The following is a 20,492-nucleotide window of genomic DNA, read 5'->3' on the forward strand; positions in this document are numbered from 1 at the left end:
TTGCATGAATGTTAAAATTGTTGGAAATTCTAAGTGAATTGAAAGTAAATTTCAAATGTAAATTTGTATGTAACACATGTATGGCTTGCCTGGAATATTTGCATTTAGTTGAAGGCTATACACTCACTGGGTATATCTAGCTCCAAGGTTGCTTCATACAGTGACTAAGACTTATGCTCAGACTTCCCTGTAAGGGAAGGACCCTTAGAGTTTAACTAGGTCATGTAGTCCGTGCTCTCACTACTGTGGTTATACGTTGACATATTGCTGCATATTTCAGGGGTAGCAACCTTCAGCAGTCATATAAATCAGAATGATTCATTGAGAATAAACACAATTTTCAAACAACCCTGAAATAATACGGTGCCACTAGCTCCTTCTAAATCACCTGTTCCATCAATGACGTTCCATCAATGACGTTCCATCAATGACGTTCCATCATTGACTTGCAATATGGAGAACAGTTTATCTCAATGCAACTAAACAAGCATGGGAAACCAAATCCAAGAAAAGCACTTAATAAGCTTCAAAAATCAGAGCGGATTATATGATCAGTTCCAGGTTTCTTAATGTTGTAATTGCAAGAAGATTAGACAGCTGCAAAGATTAAGTCAAGAACCCTTGATAAATATGTGTTTTGTTAGAAATATTCAAATAAGTGATCTCCTGAACCCTTCAACTCAAGTTATAAATATAAGAGTTTATATAAAAAGAGCAAAGGTGTAGAAACATTTCTAAAAGTGGGACAATGAGCAGAAACATTTAATATGTTTCCATGGTGATTGCTCCACGTTTACAACTCTTTGCCTAAAATAGTATTTCATATACAACCAGTAAGTTTTAACTTGTGGGTGTTGAGTGTTGTATGTAGATATGGAAGAGGCAAACCACATTCATGTGAAACATGCATATTTCGTACAAAAAGTATTAAATTAACCACTGTGCTGATACATTGATACGCAAATCAGAGTTATTTCACAGGGCTGTTTGTATTGTAATTTCACTAGTACAACTCCACCAATGCAGACTGACCAGGACTGGAAATTAGTCTATAATCATTGGAAACAGAGTGTGATAAACCACCACACAAATGAATGTGTCAGGTAAGATAACACAGATTTAAACTTAATTTGTGTTTAAAAGGTTCAGGATCATGCACTTTTCTTGAGCTATTTTGCTATTTTTGACCCTTTCAGCATACCAGCATTCATCTTGTAATAGTCATATAAACTAGTTGGTTATATAGCACCTCTGCATACTATGCCCTCTGCAAACCTTGCTTACTGTTCTCAACGCATTTAAAAAAAAAAATCTTTATTTTTGTTGTGCTCGAGTAACAGACAGGCCTGCATTGCCACAACAGCAGAGGCAGGTTCAGTAAAACACATATTAAAACAATGTGGCAGTCGAAGTATTAGCACAGTTTTTGTATATAGGCAAAAAGGTAGCAAAATATTGCAAACATCAGTGGACCTTGTAGCTGCGGCAGGCTAAACTTTTTGTATTACAATTCCGTTTTTCTCAGGCTTATCGGTGTGAGGGAGCAACTCGAGCCTACAGTATGTGGCTATATGTTGTGGTTAGAGATGGGGGGGAGGGGTCAGGGGGGTCTCAAACCATTTTTGTCCATCCAGACTGACACCAAGTTAAAGCCTCCAAAACCTGAAATGCCCTGACCATGGACTACAATAAACATTTGATTTTGTGATATGAATCCTTCAGTGGTGACTTTTTATATTTTTGTTTAGCTTCATATATACATATTTGCTCATTCAGCATCTGACTCATTGGCTTACCACGTTATTGGTTAGCTTCCTTATTTTATATTTAATAGTGACAGACACACGCTTTCTATCCCATGACTATTTAATTCTAATTTTCTCAGGCACTATATTATTCATCATTTTATTATTCCATTGTATTGTCCCTGTAATTAGACTTACTCACTTGCTAGTAACACTCCAGTTTTTACACTATTTCCTCGATCAATATCAGGAACAGTTTGCAAGTTGGCAGCTGCCTTCAGATTTTGCCCTGCGACGGACTCTGACCTAGGTAATTGCAAATATATTTTTTGTGCCCATATTTTAATTCTGCCTCTGATTGTCAGTTAGATGGATTTCCATTTCCAGTGGGTTTTCACAATTTTTGCCTTTGATTGCTACATTTCTGATGGATATCGTACCCTGCACTCACCTTTATAACTTAAACTCTGCACTTTGCTTTTACACTGACATATACGCTGGTGCATTGCCATTCTGCCCATTACTTTTTCCTTTTTTAGGATGGGGGCCTGAAAATTATGTTTCTTCAGGCACCTTAGGTGTAAGGTTACACCTGTTTAATACAGGACTGCTGTATTCAAAGCATTATGAACGAATACAAAAACCTTTATGGATAATATAAAAGGTTATTGTGTTATATTGTTCTTTTATCTTCTGTTGAAATGCCACTCCTCTAGCAGACAAAGATTTAGTGTCTTTGATGACCCTGTCATTCAGTCATAACAGGTAGCATTGTCTATTTGTTTCTTAAAATTCACATGCAACTTTCTCTATTTTCCCATCTAATTTACTATCATTTCTAACATACAGCACTGACAATTTTGTTTTTTGTTTTCAATAGTCACACAAGCCGTCTTCTTTATTGAACCTTTGTGGTCAGATTAATAGACAAGGGACACTTAGTCGCTTGGCTGTAGTTATCTCCTCCATTTCTCCTCTCAAGCAACCTCAAGTGTGGTGCGAGGACCCAGACTGTGTACAGTGCACGGTGAACATTCAGTTTGTGCTGCGACAACAGCATTTGATTGGTTCTGAATATTTTGCAGCCAATTTTTGCGCAGACATTCTGTCTATAAATACGGTGGTCCGTAAGGTAATTCTCACAAACTAAAAAATGTAATAAAATGTTAAGTACCTCAGCAGGTTCAGCTTCCCCACCCCTGATAGTTTTCTTATTACAACCTGCTTAAATGTCTGCGTCAACAATATTGTAGTGTTCCTTATATGTCAAAAAAGAAAACGGGTATTGGGATTTGCTTGCCTAGATAAATAGGTGGGAATTTGTAAGTTTGGTCATACTGGCTATTTAATGCAGTTTATGTGGTTAGGCTGACGGTTCAATGCCAGGCAAATCTTTGTTGCATTCAATGTGAATAAAGTTAAAGTGTTTATTATAATAGTGTGTAGTTACATGTATCTTAAAAAATAACATGTTGGCTTTAAATAAAAACCATGGTCTTTTATTCACTCCAATTCAAGTGTCCCTTTGTGTTTTTTCAGTTTGTTTATGTTTCCTATCCATAACTCATGTATGCAGCAGGAGACATATTTACAGTAGCAAGCCGTATTAGTATTAGTTTTGATTAACCCATAAAAATGCTTTATCACCTAGAAAATCCTAAATAAGTGTTTTAGTATGTTAAGCCCTGAAAAAGTGTTAGAGCTGTTTTGTTTTTTTCCCCAAAGAGTTTAAATAATGGAAAATTAAACAGATGCTTTTTACAGTTGGTATGGCAACAAACGCATTTACCTAATCCAGGGGTAGGCAACCTACGGCACTAGTGCCATGCACGGCACTCGAGGTGCCTTTGCACGGCACTCAAGGCTACAAGAGCCAAACAGGCTCTGGCCTGTCAGGAGTCCCAGTGAAACTTCAGATATCTGCTAATACGAAAAGGTGATGAAGGACAATCCTCCATTTATGCATTGCAGAACGTAGAGGAAGTGACCTCAGATCACTTCCTCCCAGCACTTGTGAATGGGAATCCACACTGGAGTAGAGCAGCCTACAGCTTCCTGTTGCAGCTTCTGTCCTTGAGCTGTACCTGGCCAGCCTGGTCCCCACTAAAACCCAGGGAAGCCTCAGAGCTGCAGAATAACCCTCCCCTCATACAAATAATACAAACACACACACACCGTCCGAACAAACAACACCACCAACAATCCACATACATGCACACAACCCCACATGCAGCCTCTCACATGCAATACCCCAAACAGCCCTACACATACACTACCAAATACACAATGTGACATATCCATTCACACACAATTCAACAAGTAGCCCCCATACACAGCCCAAATTCATAGGTATTATACATGATACCACAAACTATTAATGAACATACAATATAATAACTCATATACGCACAAATACAATGATACAAAGCAAATGCAGTATAAATAGCACAAGCAGAATATGGCAACATGCACACCTCAATTTAAAGAAATCGGAATGACACGCTACGGGACATCACAATCATATTTTGGCACAGTGCCGCTAAAAGGTTGCCTACCCCTGACCTAATCCATTCTTCCCCTGATTTATTACTACATGAATCACTTTTGAAATATGATTTAGAAAACACAGGGTTTTGGTATTCCATTGTAAAAGAGATACAAAATAAATGTAAACTCCTAGAACACTCGATTACCCAAAACATACTTTATAACAGGACAAATCTCAAAAGTCTCCTTCCTGGTAAAATATTTTAGAAATAAATCTAGAATGTACGCACACACATACATATAGACAGCTATCACTTTTTCTGATTCCCAACCTATGTTTAATATGCTTCATTGCATATCATGATTAGAGGCCTCTCTAGGAATGTTGATGAGCTGCTTAAAATGAGAAGCTGTATCTGTCAGGTGTCGTAACAGAGAAACAAGCACAGCTATCTGGACAGTAACCCTCTGACTGAGCTGTTTATTATCTACCTATACATTTGTGTGCAACTTTCTATGGAAGGTGTAGTGGTCATCCATCGAAACAAACACAAATCACGTTGAGATTCCCAAAACAAAAAGTATGGACATATCCTCATGTGGCAACTAAACTGCCAGAAAGAGAAATCTCCCTGCATTTTATCAGTCTATTGGATTAGCAATGCTGGCCATTTAGAACCTCTATTAGACTGTATGGCTTCCAGGTTTACACTATACATTGAATTGTTACAGAAGTAGGAAACACATTTAATGTGTGCTGCTGTGTGATAAACAGATGTTCTCCTTCTTACAGCAGCCAAAGTACAATGCAGCCTACTCCAGCAGTACTAGAATCCAGCAATGCAGTATGACTGTCTGCAGCCCAGCTCCAATAAACAAGATTTCTATTTACCTGTACTCCAGCAAGTCTGGGGAGAGGGGGTCAGAGGCAGTGGTGCAGGTTACAGCTGATGACTACACTGTTTCCCTTCGCAATCAGCAAGGAGAGATATCCGGATTCACACAGAATAGAGTGACACACCCGCTAACACAATACTGCTGTCACAACTCCCAGGGCATGTAACCATGTACCCAAACCATGTACAGGACCCCTCTCGCTATAGAGACACTTTCTGTGCCAGGCAGGGGATCAGAGTGGCTGCAGTTAAATGCTGAACACACTTAACAGGTTAAAGCCTGCGGGTGCTTTGTTATAATAAGCATGTCTGGTTTAACAAGTCTGCTGTAGACTACAACCCAGTATTTAAAGGGACACACCAAGCTCTGAAAAGAGAGAGAGAGACACACACACACACACACACACATAAACACGCACCATCTCTCTCTGAAAGGGTTAAATTATGTTGCTACCAAGCTTGTTTTGTCAGGAGGTCAGCACTTAGATCTGCACATGACTCTCCTGCTATTAGGAAGACACCACCTATTACAGGTCCCCTTAGATAAGCTTAGGAACAATGAATGGTTGCATGTCTTTACTATGCTGTTTGCTCCAGCTTTTTGTGCCGCTAGTTTATAGTTGTCACTATTTGATTGGTAATTAATGAAACTCCCTCTGTACTCCCCTTTATTGCATTGGCCTTGTAAACTTTGTTCTGTTTAATAAACATTAGACATTTTCTGATCTGCCTCCTTTTAGTGGTCTCTCATTGAGTGTCTCTAAGATCTCGACGTGGTACAGCCAGGATAGAACTATAAGGGCATGGCAGGAAATTCAGATGATCACCAGGACAGATACACATACATATATATATATATATATATATATATATATATATATACACACAGACACACGCACACACACACACACGTACGTTTCGGAAAACATTCAGGCAAACCCTAAAAAGGTAAATCAATGTCATACAAAATATACACTGGACTTAGGCTTTCGGATTCACAAATCGGCAACATTTGGAAACATAAGTCGTTTGACCTAATTCCCATATTTCTGAAGTGCCCATTTGGACAATTTACACACTAGCACAAAGGCTGGACATGGTTGATTCAGTATTCTGAGTTGCCATGGCACCAAGAATCTGTATGCACAAGACTAGTACTTTTTAATTTCCAGAGGACCTCTATGTTATTTCCATGAATGACACTACCTGAATGATTTAGTTAACGTCTTTCACAATTATACATTTTTTTAAATCTTTTTCGAGTTTACTAGTTAAAGGATGTATAGACTAAACACATTTCCACTGTAGTGATGGACATCTTTGCATGAAGCTCTGGACATCTTCTTACAAAGTGCTGAATAAGAGCTTCCTTCCATTGAGCTATACACACGCAAAGGGCCGGATTAACATGGGGCTGATGAAGCTGCAGCTCCAGGCCCAGGCCCATGGAATAGGCCCATTGGTTTTAAAAAAATATATTGAAAAAGAAAATTTTTTTAAACACACACTACTCTTGGGGTTGCCAGGTATTTTTCAGAAGTATTTCCCAGGTATTTGAGGCTGCCTAGCCGGTGCCGGTATTGCAGGCTGCCTAGCCGGTGCCGGTATTGCAGTAATACCGGCAATACAAATGTCTGTCTCAGTATAAACAGAGATTATCCTGCAATACCAGCGCCGGCCAGTAAGGGTTTGTGTGGAGAGAGGCAGGGATAAGAAGTTACATCATCTCCCTCCCTGCCTCTCTCTATTCACTGATCCGCAGGGGAGCAGCTCTGCACAGAGAGTTCAGACAGCAGTTTGGAGCCTGCGAGGAGACATGGGGACAGTGAGAGACTTGGGGACGCTGTGACATTGGGACACTGTGAGACATAGGGAAACTGGGGAACATGGGGACCCTGAGACACTAGGGACACAATGGCCCCATGTCTCACAGTGGCCCCTAGTCTCTCAGTGTCCATATGTCTCCCAGCCAGTGTCCCTAGTGTCTCAGTGTCCCTGTGTCTCCCAGTGTCTCTCAGTGTCCCCATGTCTCCCAGTGTGCCTGGTGTCTCTCAGTGTCCCTAGTCTCCCAGAGTGCCCTAGTCTCTAAGTGTCTCCATGTATTTCAGTGTCCCCATGTCTCTCCCAGTGCCTCAGTGTCCCCAAGTCTCACAGTGTCCCAATGTCTCTAAGTGTCCCCTAGTGTCCTATTGACATCGGGATACTGGGAGACATGGGGATACAAACACTAGGGGACACTGGGCGACATGGGGACACTGAGAGGCATGGAGGAACTGGGGGACACAGAGAGACATGGGGACACTGGGCGACTTTGAGACTTGGGAGATATGGGGCACTCCCAGTGTCCCCATGTCTCCCAGCCAGTGTCCCTAGTATCTCAGTATCTCCATGTCTCCCTGTGTCCCCCAGTATCTCCATGTCTCTCAGTGTCCGTAGTGTGCCACTGTCCCTAGTCTCTTAGTGTCTCAGTGTCCCAATGTCTCCCAGTGTCCCCATGTCTCCTAGTGTCTCAGTGTCACCTAGTATAAAAGAAAAAATCTCAGGCACTCACAGTGATAGATTTAAGCAGGTTTATTGGACACAGCAACGTTTCGACCTGTACCCAGGTCTTCATCAAGTCTCCAGTGTCCCCTATGTATCACAGTGTCCCCTATGTATCAGAGTGTCTCAGTGCCCCTGTCTCCCAGTGTCCCTGGTGTCTCCCAGTGTCCATAATGTCTTAGTACCCCCTAGTCTCTCAGAATCCCCTAGTATCCCAGTGTCCCCATGTCTCACAGTGCCCCCATGTGTCTCAGTGTCCCCTAGTATAAGAAAAGAAAAAATCTCAAGCACTCACTGTGATAGATTTAAGCAGGTTTATTGGACACTGCAATGTTTTGACCTGTACTCAGGTCTTTATCGAGTCTCCAGTGTCCCCTATATATCACAGTGTCCCCTATGTATCACAGTGTCTAAGTGCCCCATGTCTCCCAGTGTCCCCTCATGTCTCATAGTCACCCAGTGTCCCCATATCTCCGTGTCCCCAAGAGTCTCAGTGTCCCTAGGTCTCCCAGTGTTCCCTAGTATCTCAGTGTCCCCATGTCTCCCAGTGTCCCAATGTCTCTCAATGTCTCCTAGTGTCCTAATGACATGGGGACACTGGGAGACATATGGACACAGACACTGAGGGACTAGGAGACATGGGGGCAAAGACATGTCCCCTTTTTGTGTATGATCGCCCTTTTCGGCAGTTCTGGTTATGTGATTTGTGTCAGTGGCCCACCCTTTTACCCCAACCATAGACTTCCTGCTTTACTGGACACTGCTGTTAGGGGGTATGGTATGGGACGGGTTTTCTTGAAAGATGAAATCGTGAGATTAGCATAGGGTATGTGTTTTATAGCTGCATCCTATGAGTTTCCCTCCAGCACCATCTCCATCAGATACATGACGCTTAGGAGGTAGGACTGTTTTAGTGTGGTTGGTCAATAAGATTTTGTAATTAGGCCCATCATAATTGTCAGCACCAGGCCCACTGGGCTCTTAATCTGGCCCTGCACACGGATGCACCCTCCTCACACTAGAGTGAAAGACATTATGAACGCCGCCAAGGGGATTTGCATCATATGGACTGGCACATAATTCCAATTAAAAAATAAGCGTTCAAAAAAAGGCTTACCCACAAGTAACTTTAAGTTAATTATTGAGTTGTGGAATCACAAAGAATATTTATCTAATGAGTCACATCATTGGTCTCTCCGGTTTAGTAGAGGTGTTTTGAGTTTTCCCCCTTGATCCTTATATTTTTTTTCCATAAAAAATGGTCACCTCTGTTAAAAAGGGGATTCTGGGATCCTAATTTGAATCCTAATCCTACAATTTTGTATATTATTTTTTTATCTGACTGAGAAAGTTGCATTTTCCTGCCTTTACAACACTTGAAAAGGTTAGTTTACTCAGGGTTAGGCAGCTAATACATGCTTTATGAGGGGTTAGGCCTTAGAAAATGTGTTAGTAGTGTAGCGCAGACTTGCATGGGCATAGATGAGACAAAATATTTACAGTACGTGTACTGACCTTAGCTCTGTTTTTTTGAATAAATTTCTGATATTTCCTTCTGAAAGGTTTCTGTGGGTGGAGATTTAGTGGGTTTATTGGTATAGCCGCTTATCAGATAGTATTTAGTAACAAATTCCTGCAAAACGTGCAGTTATTTTGTATCAAAGAAAAACACTTGAATTCCTATGTCAAGTTAGAATTATAATGTATTCAATCATTTCACAATCTGAAATGCATCTATGCCAAGCCGACATGCCCCCTTCTAAATCAAGCCCATCGCTTATAACTCACTGACACGTCACCCACAGCCTTACCCACTCCAGTGCAGATTTCCGTCTGCCCAATGTGAGACGTATAACTTTTGGTCTGAATTTTTAAAGTCTATTGTCAGCTGACTCTTTAATGAATAAATCCCAAAATGACAGTTTTAAAAAAAAAAAAAAAGAGAAGAAAAAAGAATGATACTTTGAGTGTTATGTATAAAAAATGTTATGCTCTGACAAGTGTTCTAAAGTACTAAAAGTGTGGCAATCACCATGGAAACCAGTGGAACCAGCAGTCACATTCCATCTGTCTCCTTTTACATCTTTGCACAAATTTTTAGAAGACAACACTTTTTATATGTAAGCCCCTTTTATATGTAAGCAAATGTCACACTTCCTCTACATTACACAGTACCTAAAAGGAAAAAAAAAACTACACCCGGACTAGAACTGTTTATTTGTCCCACCCCTTAGCTCATTGCCTGCTGTACGTCTCTGCACAGTATGCTGTAAAAATATGTATAAAACGTTTGCATGGTGCATAAACACAGCTATCACGTTGCAGTATCAAAATATTCCAACAATGGTGTTTTCACTTTTTGTGTTGCCACAATTTAAACAATAGCTTGGTTTCTAAACTTGGTTTTCTGGGCTACCAGCAGTTTGGGATTTAGGAATTTGTTCTGTGACACTCGTCCTATTGAAACCTGGCCCAACAGTTACTATTGAAACATGGATCTCAAAATGTGACCCCCCAGTCGTCAGAAGCCTACAACTCCTGAAATGCTTTAACTTCGAAAGATGGCCAGAGGATCACACGGAGTTGTAGTTTAGAAACATCTGGAGGTTCAGACTTTGAGACACCTGCTCTTGACTTTTGGTTTGCAAAACATGACAGTACTGTAACAGTGTATTCTTCATAAAACTTGTTCCACTTTAGTGCATCATTGCCACATCTCCTTACAGGATTAACATAAAAAACATGCCCTTAAATATAATCTTACAAAAGTTAAACAGGAGTTGTGTAATTGCTACATGCAGTGCATTACGATTCCTTAACCTCTGAAGCAATGTAACAGCCCTTATTCCCAATGTAATAAAACTGCATATTTCTCCTTTTATTTAAAGAGCCATTCAACATGTTCACATAGTTATCATACCTTGTGTTAAAAGCCTGGGGTCAGATGGTTCTGGACTCCCTATCACAATGTAGCAATGTTTCACTCTGCCCCTGTCACCTCTGCGTTCTCCCTTTGCAAGTCTGTCCAACGCTCTTAAATTTGTGCTTCTCAGAATCCAGGAAATGAGCACACAGCAGCCTAATCATGTGTCTATATGCACACACAATGAAGTACAAGCAATTGACAAAGGGAGGGACACGATTGTAAAACCTTTAATCCTTAATGCACCGCTGCAACACCCACTATTCTCTCCATATTTACTTTTGGGCCATTAGAATAACAGGTTTCTATTAGAGCACTACCACTCGACTACCTCTGCCAAAGAGAGATCTCCAAGTATTCTTAATACAGTGTTGGAGCTCAAGAAAAAAGCGAATCCAGACAGTGCACGTAGAGGGAAGTAAAACATGAAGTTTGTAGTGAATGGGAGAGGGGGGTGAAAGAGAAAGAAAGGGTCTGGCAGGGAAATAAGAGGGGTTGTAAGAGGGGTTGTAGGAGACACACTAATGTGGGGTGTAAGGCACAAATGGTCCAAAGGGGTAAGACATTCAAGATTGTGGATATGAAACACTGATGGGGGTAAGAAATTCAAAAGGGGGGGCTATGAGACACAGAGGTAAAGGTGAATTTTTTTTTGGGGGGGGTGGGGGGTGGGGGGGGGGAAAGGCGGCAAAATGCATCTTCGCCTGTGTAGTCAAAAATCCTTGCACCAGCCCTGTATCCACCTCACTCACTTCCTATATTTCCATTACTCTCAGCCATCATTATGTTTACATCACTGCCATCCATCCTTATGCTCACGTCCCTCCCTACCTATTAACATACAACTCTCACAGGCAATCACACTGAGCTAGCGAAATACAAAATCACGCTCCACACTCATCACATTTAGCCAAGCACCAAACACAATCACAATGAGCAACCCCACACACATCCCATTGAGCTAATAATTTTTATTTTTTTTGTAAATCTGTTTTATTGATGTGGAACAGAAAAAGTATGAGGCTCGCAGGCCTCCAGAGACATAAAATAGTAAATAAGTATAGCAATTGGCGTTTGGCATGTTGGGTACAAGTTTCCGAGTAAGTCACCTTCCTTTGTGAGGTGGGTGTTTGCGGTAGGTCAGGTTTTTTTTTTTGTTGTTGTTTTTTTTTACTCTTGGTTTGTCCCCGTGTGCTATCCTCGTCTGTTGCAGTCAGTGATACCATGAATAGCTGTTGCTTTCCTATTGTCAAGAATGGGTAAGGTGTCGTTCAGAGAGTTGGTTAGATGAAGAAAGGGTAAGGTAAAGGAGATAGGTATGAGGGGGTTTCCCCCTTCCATCTTCGGCACCCCCTGCGGGCGAGTACTATGTGTGTTGTCATTGCCTGTCGTGAGCATTCCATCGCTAGTTGTGTTTCGTATGGTGCGTATGTGTAAGGTCGTGTGATAATCCACGGAGATGTACCGGTTGGTCAGTGCTATGTGTAGCTGGATGGTGTTGGTACGGTCTCCGTCCCTAAGTGTAGCTATCCGGGATTCTGTCGGTGTTGCAGTGGGACCAGCCCACCGAAAGCCCGACCATGCGTAGTTTTTTGCATTTGATTTCCGCGACCTTGTGTCATGTGTCAGTGTGCGCATGGCAGTGTCGGTCAGAGTGGCCATCTGTCGTGTCGCCTCAATTTGTGTGTGCGTGAAAGTTTGTAAAATACAGTGTATAGTCTGTTATCAGGCAGTAGATGCCCTTATGTAATCAGTCTATAGCCAAGGTACATCTCGCCTGAGGATGAACGCTGGTACGGAATCAGGCTGTGATCGGTTGTGGATCGGTCTCACGTCCCTCCTTCTCCCGGAGGCACCGGTGCCATCCGCTTACTGCCCGGTCGATTGATACAAGAACCATGGTCCCCAAGTCTCCGCGTGCCTGGTCTAGCGCCCCGCGATGGATGCCTGTAGCGCCTCTGCCGACTGTATATCCCCTACCTTATGGAGCCATTCCGTACGCGTTGGAATTTCGTTTTTTTTCCAGTATGCGGGAATGAGGGATTTTGCTGCGTTCAGTAGATGGCGCAGGATTGACTTTTTGTACCTGGAGATGGATTGTGAGGTGATATGTAGCAGAGCCAGTTCCATCGACCATTCACCTAGCATAGCTCTAGTTTCCGTGTGAATTTGGTCCCAGTACGGTGTAATGGCTCGGCACTCCCATCACAGGTGCAGTATGGTGCCCCTTTCCTCATGGCATCTCCAGCATATCGGGGACACAGCCGGAAATATCCGTTGTAGAGCCACCGGTGTTCTGTACTACATAGAGATCAATTTATAATTGACTTCTTGGTAGTATGAGCTAGAGGAACTTTTGTATTGCCATAGGAGTGCTGTGTCCCATTGTGCAGTCGTGAGTGTTTTGTTCCACTGATTTTCCCACTGTCTCCTGAAGGTGTTATTGTCCGCGTTGTTTCCCACCAGCAAGTGTTGATAAAGTGTGGACACTGCATTACCCAGTCGGGCTCCTCTGTGACAGAGGCCCTCAAACCACGTTAGCTCCCTGTGGAGGAGCTCCTTATGGGGGACGGAGTCATAAAAATGTACCAGTTGCAGGTATCGCATAGTTGTCATGGGCATCCGTGTTCTATCACCCAGCAGGGAATCCAGGGATCGCATCCGTCCCCCCTCAAGCGCCGCGCGGATCGGAATATATTCACTCTCACCTAGGAATGTCCATGCCTCAGCCGGGAGGCCACCTCCAATATTAGGGTTGTGTGTGATCGGGATTAAGGGGCTAGGACTCGGAGAGACAATCCCTGAATTGGTTCCCATATCTTCAGCGTCTGAGCCACCGGGTTCCCGTCGTCATCTCTCCTACGGCATCTCAGTTTCTCCTGCCCTGAATTTGGCCCCTGAGTCACCTCTGTCCAGGGTCACCCATTGCTTCGGATTTTCGGCTGCGTGCCACTCCAGAATGCGTTGCATTGTGGCAGCTTGGTGATAATTTTGAAGTCGGGGAGCGCTAGGCCTCCCCTGAACTTGGGCAAACACAGCGTCTCATGTCGCAGTCGGGATCTCTCCCCTCTCCAGACATAGCGTATAATCGCCGATTTCAGAGTCGAGAAGAAGGCACTTGGTAGTGCCAGTGGAATGGTTTGAAACAAGTATAGAATTCTTGGCAACACATTCATTTTAAGAACCACTATACGCCCATGCCATGTGACGTGCGGGTACGCCCATCTTTCTAAATCTGATGTAATTGTCCGTAGCAAGTAAGCGAAGTTGTGTCGGTAGACATCCTGGGGGTCGGTGGTTATCCATATACCCAAGTATTTCATCCATTCTTCACGCCATTGAAATGGGAAAATAGTGCTCAGTTCAGTGTATTCATTCGATGGGAAGGTCACATTCAGCACCTCACACTTTGATAGGTTGAGTTTGAATCCTGATATCTTACCATAGTGTTCCAGTTTCGCGAGTAGGCAGGGTATTGTAATTCGGGGGCTAGTGATGAAGAAGAGGAGGTCATCTGCATAAGCGGCCACCTTATGTTCCAAGCCCTTCCATGTGTAGCCGTGAATGTCAGGATTTTGTCTCACCGCCTGTAGCAAAGGCTCCAAGGTCATTGCAAACAGAAGAGGGGACAGAGGGCATCCCTGCCTCGTCCCATTATTAATCTCAATACTGTCGGTCAGCGCGCCGATGCACGAGGCTTGTCATACACAGCGGATATCCACGACATCATCTTCTTTTCCAGTCCCATGGTGTTTAGTGTAGTCATCATATATGACCAGTTGACCCGATCAAAAGCCTTTTCGGCATCTGTGGAGAGGATGAGAAGGCGATCTTTTGTTTTCTGTGCTCGATCTTGTATTGAGAACAGGCGTAAGATGCTGTCTCTCGCCTCCCTTCCAGGGATAAACCCTGTCTGATCTGCATGAATGATACTCCATAGCACTCGCTGTATTCTGGTGGCCAGCGCTTTAGTTAAAAGTTTCGTGTCCACATTCAGTAAGGAGATAGGCCGATAACTGCAGCAGTTCTCGGGATCCTTCCCCGGTCTGAGTAAAACCGTGATTGTGGCTGCCAGCGACTCCGCGCCGAAGCGTTTCCCCTCCGTGATGGCATTAACGGCTTTCGTCAGCCAAGGTATGAGGGTTGCGGAAAAGTCTTTGTAATATCCCGCTGGGAACCCGTCCGGGCCTGGCGCCTTGCCTCTCTTAGTGTTCTTCAGGGCCGCCGCTACTTCTTCAACGCTGATTGGTTCATCCAGCAGGGTCGTCGTGTTCGGGTTGATCTGCTTGCGTACGTTATCCTGTAGGAAAGTCCCAGTAAGCTCGGTGATGTCTAGTCCTGATGTCGTCTCCGTCGGTGCAGTGAGGTTGTATAGCCGATGATAATAACGTTGGAATTTCTGTGCAATTTCTTCCGGGAACGACGACGTTGTCCCTCCAGGTAGGCGTATTTTGTGCACTCTTGTTCGCGGAGTTTCCCCTTTCAGGAGACGAGCCAGGTATTTACCTCCTTTATTAGCGTGAAGGTAGAATACATTTTTGGAATACTGTAGGGAGCGATGTTACCTGCGCGTGATAAGGTCCCTCAGCTTGCGTCTCGCGTCCGTCAACTCCTCGTGGGTGGCTGCCTGTTGCGTCCGTTTGTGTAGGAGTTCCAAAGTCGAGATGGTCCCGTATAATTCTGCCATCTCCTGCATGACCGCTTTCCTTTTGCGGGAAGCTATTCTGACGAGAGCGCCTCGGAGGACGCTCTTGTGCGCTTCCCAGATCGTGATTGGTGATGTATCTCCCACGTCGTTCTCTTAAAAATAGTTGTCTAATGCCCGTGTGATTTCCTCAACCACCTCAGGGTCTCGGAGCAGGGATTCATTCATTCGCCATGTCCAGCGTGCTGGCTTAAACAGTCGGTATTCTAGTTCCACAATCACCGGGCCATGATCCGACCAGGTCGCGGGTCCTATGGTAGCAGAACGGAGGCGTGATAGGCCTTCTTGTTGGAGCAGTATGTAATCGATACGCGAGTAACGACTGTGGAGAGCTGAGAAATGGGTATAGTCTCTGACTTTCGGATGTATTGCTCTCCAGCAGTCGACAAGCCCCAGTTCATTCAATGATTTACGTATTGACTGGATACTCGAATGTGGTAAGCAGCTATACCCAGTCGACGCATCTAGCCGAGGGTCCAGTGGGGCATTAAAGTTGCCCCCCCACTATGAGCGCCCCCTCCGAGAATCCCCGTAGTCTGTTCAGTGTTCCCCGTAGAAATCGTGCCTGGTTCGTGTTCGGTACATAAATTGACACCAGTGTGTAGAGTTTGTCGGCAATGGTGCCTTTCAGGAAAATAAATCTCCCCAGCGCGTCCGACATCGTGTCCAGTTCCTTAAAGTCCAATTCGGCAGCTAAAATGATGGCCACTCCCGCCTTGCGTGACGTGGGGGTGATTACTAAAGGAGTTGTGCCGGTAATATTGGTTCCGCAACCTCGGCGCAGAGCCTTCCAGGAACTGAGTTTCCTGGAGCATAGCTACCGAGACATGAGCTTTCCGTAGGTCGCGTAGCAGTTGTGTGCGACGCTGCGGGACGTTCAGGCCCCGGCAGTTAAGACTTAAAACATGCAGAGGGGTAGATTGATAAGACATGGCCATCCCGGAAGGTGTCTCCAGGCACGCGTAGTCCTCCAACCCGTTCCACTGAGGGAGTCCCCCTGCTCCCACCCCGTGGCTCCCACCCCCAAGCGCCAGCGTCTGGCGACGCGACGGGACCAGAGGACCGGGAGGTGCAAACTCAGGCGAGATAAGGGGTCACTGTTGTGATAGTAAGGGTACGTTAGAATGTCTTCTCCCCTTTCCCCCCTAGATCTGTATGTCGTGTCGAGTCGTGAGGTCCCAACTCACGTCAGAGCCAGGTGTGTCGTCAACTTGCAATGCAGGTGGTATGCCGTGAATGCAGAGTTGTCGCCAACATCAGGAGGGGTCACCAGGAGAGAAAAGGAAACAGTGGGGGAGGGAAGGAAAAGTACGACACAATAAAAAAAATGGGGATAGAGCCAAATCCCCAAGTGGAGGTGCCTGCCGTAAGGTAGGTGAGTAAAGAAAGGTCACCTCGGTACCTCCCTAAGACCAGGAGGAAATAGTCGTGCGACAGCTAGGGCTGCCGGGAGCCACCTCGGCAAACTGACCGAGATGTGTACCCCCGGGCACTCCGCCGTCAGGGAGAAATGCACGACCCTAAGTTGGGGTCCGTAGCTCCGTCCTAGACCGGGAGGGGTATGTCAGATAAATGTGGTGTCTAAGTGATAACCACTGTTCCCGCCCCGTCAGCACCACAACCCCATGTGATCCTAATACCATAGGACGCCACCTTGTAGGATAAATATGGAACAACATATATGCATATCAATATTGTAACATTTAGGACATATAATATCAATAACAATAACCTCTAAGGGGGAGTTCCTCTCGGTGAGGTTGGTTGCATGTTTTCCTCTCTACTCTACTGCGCTCACCTCCCTTGTCTCCTCAATTCCCCCGAGAGGTTCCCCCCTCCCTATCCGTCAGTCATCGTGCCCTCATGAAGTCCTCTCCAGCCCAGTCGCGTCGTGTCATGTGGGCCTGTTAGTCAAAAGCACATCTATGAAGGCCATTCGACGGTCGTTTCCCTATCAGGTCACCCTCCGCCCACCTCCCGTGAGCCCGCCACAGGGTATCAGAAGTGCTGATTAGTGTAGGGGCGCTAGCCTCCTGTCCCTCTCACTTGCCCCTCCCTTGTCGTGTCCCCTCCCGCCTCCCGTGTGGTAGGGTTAAGTAGTATAGTGTTCAGTCTTGTACGCTAAGACATGTTTTGCTTACAGGTGCCGTGGATGCAGAATAGCTATCAGGGAGGGTATATACCCTATTAGCGGGATGTTTGGCATAGGCAAGGTAATATGTGTGCATTAAACATTATCATGGTATAAGACATATGTGGTAAAGAAGTGATACGACCAGTAATGTACGCTCGGCATCCGGGAACCGTTCATTGGGTACACAACGAGCCTCTTCCGGGGCCTGTTATGGAGTTCTTCCAGACTACCATTCTACCCAAGCAGAGGTGTCCCTTGTCACAGCGAGTAAGAGACCCATGTCAGGATGCCCCAGATAATCATGCCGCTGTGCTTGGTATTTCTCCCTTTCCCCTTCCCAGCCGGACCCCCTCCCAACAAATTAAGATCTAGTGGGGTGAGTCCAGTATCCACGTCGGATCTCCTGTCAATAGGTGTCATCCCAGAGGAACTGGAGCATCAAGTGGCAAGGGCTGAACCCATCACCCCCGCCCCAAGCCCATGAGGAACAGAGGGTTCCGAGCAGTGTAGGTCCGTTTTCCCAGGGTAGTGTAGGGAGTGCACCTCGGGGCAAAAATAGAGGCGAGATCCATGGCGCATCCCCAGAGGCGGGCAAAGGGGCCCCCGATGTTTAAAGCACTAGGAAAGCTGGGCTGGAATGTGAGAGCTTAGGGGTGAGAGACCTCATGAAAGGGCTGCTTAATGTTCCGGCGCCTCCGGGGCATTACGCCTGCGGGGAGCCGGTCCTCGAGGGGGGTCCTCCCCTCGTCTCCTAGGTGCTCACTGTGGTCGGGATCTGCCCCCCAGTGGACCCAGTACCCAGTCTGGTATGGGTATCGAGGGTAGGCCCATCTCCTCCAAAAATCTCGGTATCTCCTCTGGCCATCGAACCGATGCCCAGCCATTTTGGTGGCGGGCAAGGAGGGCAAAGAGGAAGCCCCAGCGGTAGGGTATTTTCCTCTCCTGCAAGGCCGCGGTTAAGGGCTTTAGCGCTCTCCGAGCCTCCAACGTAATAGGTGAGAGGTCATTGTATAGGTAAATCGATGCTCCCCCATATTCCCAGGTCTGTTGGGAGCGAGAGGCCTTCATGATGGCGTCTTTCTCTTTGAAAGAGTGTAAGCAGCATATCAGGTCTCGGGGTCCGTCCTCCAGCAAACGGGGGCGCAGGGCCCTGTGGGCTCTGTCAAACTTAATGGTGCGTGGTGCGTCTTCTCCCAGTATCAGCCGAAATAGGCCCATGAGGATTTCCTCCACATTTTCTTCTCCCCTGTCCGGTTCAGGGATCCCGCGGACCCTGATGTTACACCTGCGCCCCCGATTATCTAGGTCCTCTACTGTCCGTCTCATGGTAAGTAGTAGCTCACCTTGGCGTGTTAAGGCCGTGTCCGTCGCTGTATGCCTCAAGGCATGCGTCTCCTGCGTGCACTCCACTTCCCGTATTCGGCCTACCTGGGCCGCAACCTCTGTGCGCATGCCCACCATTTCTGCCCTTAAAGCATCTTGTATGGTGGTAGTGAGGACCAGAAGGTCTGCCTTGGTGGCCATAGCAGTGAGTTCATCCCCAATCCTCTCCAACGCCGCACCAAGGAGGTGAGGCCGTCAGCACCATGTTGGATCCGCCTGCCTGCCTGCTGTTATCGGCTGTAGGCTGGAGGAACCCGCCCATCGGGCCATGCGGGTGACCCGCTTGGGAGCCCCTCAGGGTCTGGGGGGTATCAGTGCATCGGTGGCGTCCCATTTGTGCTTATGATCGCTGTGTCTGGGCCATTTTAGGTGCCGGCGGAGCAGAGCTCACAGTTTATGCGGCCATCTCGGTCTGAGCTCAGGCCACGCCCCCACATTGAGCTAATTACACAACCACCTCACACTCACAACACCCAGCCACCCCACACTCATTATCAACACTCCAGAAACACAACACATACATCTTACAAATATCAAACTCAACCATATTTGCTCAGATGAGCTCTGTTATATATTGATATACTCTGCACATAACTGAGTTTTATTATTGTGGAGCTCTGTGATACGCTCATGCACACTACACATCACTGTAAGTTAGACATGTGCAATTCGTTTCGGGTACTTCCGAATGGCTGAATTGCTGAAGTGCCGAATTGCCGAAGTGCCAAATTGCCGAGGTCCCGAAGTTCCGAAATTACCGAATTTCCGAAGTGTCGAAGTTCCGAAGTGCCGAAGTTCCGAAGTGCCGAAGTTCCGAAGCTGCCGAAGTTCCGAAGTGTCAAAGTGCCGAAGTACCGAAGTTCCGAAGCACAGTATTGCCTAAGTACTAATATACTTACCCAGTGAAAGAAGAAAAATGTTACATTGTATAAAATTTTAAATAAAAAGTATACAAACATAGCCAGGATTCACCTGTAAGCATTTGCAACACTTGCAACAATCAAGTAACATACATTCATTTAAAATGTAAGTTACTTGGCCAGTCAATGTAATGACAGGAATGAATAAGTAGATAACTCCCTAATTCCCACGGCATTAGGGAGCTATCTACTAAAAGGCTGAAAGACCTAAATTGGTCTTTCAGTCAAATTTACTAATACTAATTAAAGATTACTTAGTATCAGTAAATTATGCCCCTACTCGCTATACTATTAAACAGTGAGCAGCCTGTGGCCCTGAGCGGCGGGTGGGGGCCCTAAATTATAATAAGGGGGGACCTAATGTCCTCCCCCCTGGCCCCCACCCCTAAGCGGTGGGTGGGGACGCTAAATACTAATAAGGGGGGGGGACACCTAATGTCCTCCTCCCTTGGCCCCCACCCCTGAGCGGTGGTTGGGGGCCCTACAGTAAAATAAGGGGGGGGGGACCTAATGTCCTCCCCCCTTACCCCCACCCTTGAGCGGTGGGTGAAGGCCCTAAATACTAATAGGGGGGACCTAAGGTCCTCCCCCCTGGCCCCCACCCCTGAGTGGTGGGTGGGGGCCCTAAATACTAATAAAGGGGGGGACCTAATGTCCTCCCCCCTGGCCCCCACCCCTGAGCGGCGGGTGGGGGCCCTAAATATCAATAAGGGGGGACCTATTGTCCTTGTCCCCGCCCCCACCCATGAGTGGCGGGT

The 20,492-nt window shown here is 45.8% G+C and overlaps 1 protein-coding gene across 2 annotated transcripts in view; it reads right to left on the reverse strand.

Moving 5' to 3' along the window:
- PLD1 (phospholipase D1) overlaps nucleotides 1-10,705 on the reverse strand; it is a 179,337-nt gene extending 168,632 nt beyond the window's left edge. The window contains exon 1 of one of the 2 annotated variants that reach the window (XM_063442682.1): nucleotides 10,590-10,705. The gene's annotated coding sequence lies outside the window, so the exon portion shown is untranslated. Of the gene's footprint in view, nucleotides 1-5,124; nucleotides 5,243-10,589 lie in introns of those variants that run through there. The other variant, XM_063442681.1, reaches the window with a different exon arrangement.
- Between the last annotated feature and the right edge of the window lie 9,787 nt (nucleotides 10,706-20,492).

This window comes from Pelobates fuscus, chromosome 2 (genome assembly GCF_036172605.1).
Source record: "Pelobates fuscus isolate aPelFus1 chromosome 2, aPelFus1.pri, whole genome shotgun sequence".
In the NCBI taxonomy this organism is placed as follows: domain Eukaryota; kingdom Metazoa; phylum Chordata; class Amphibia; order Anura; family Pelobatidae; genus Pelobates; species Pelobates fuscus.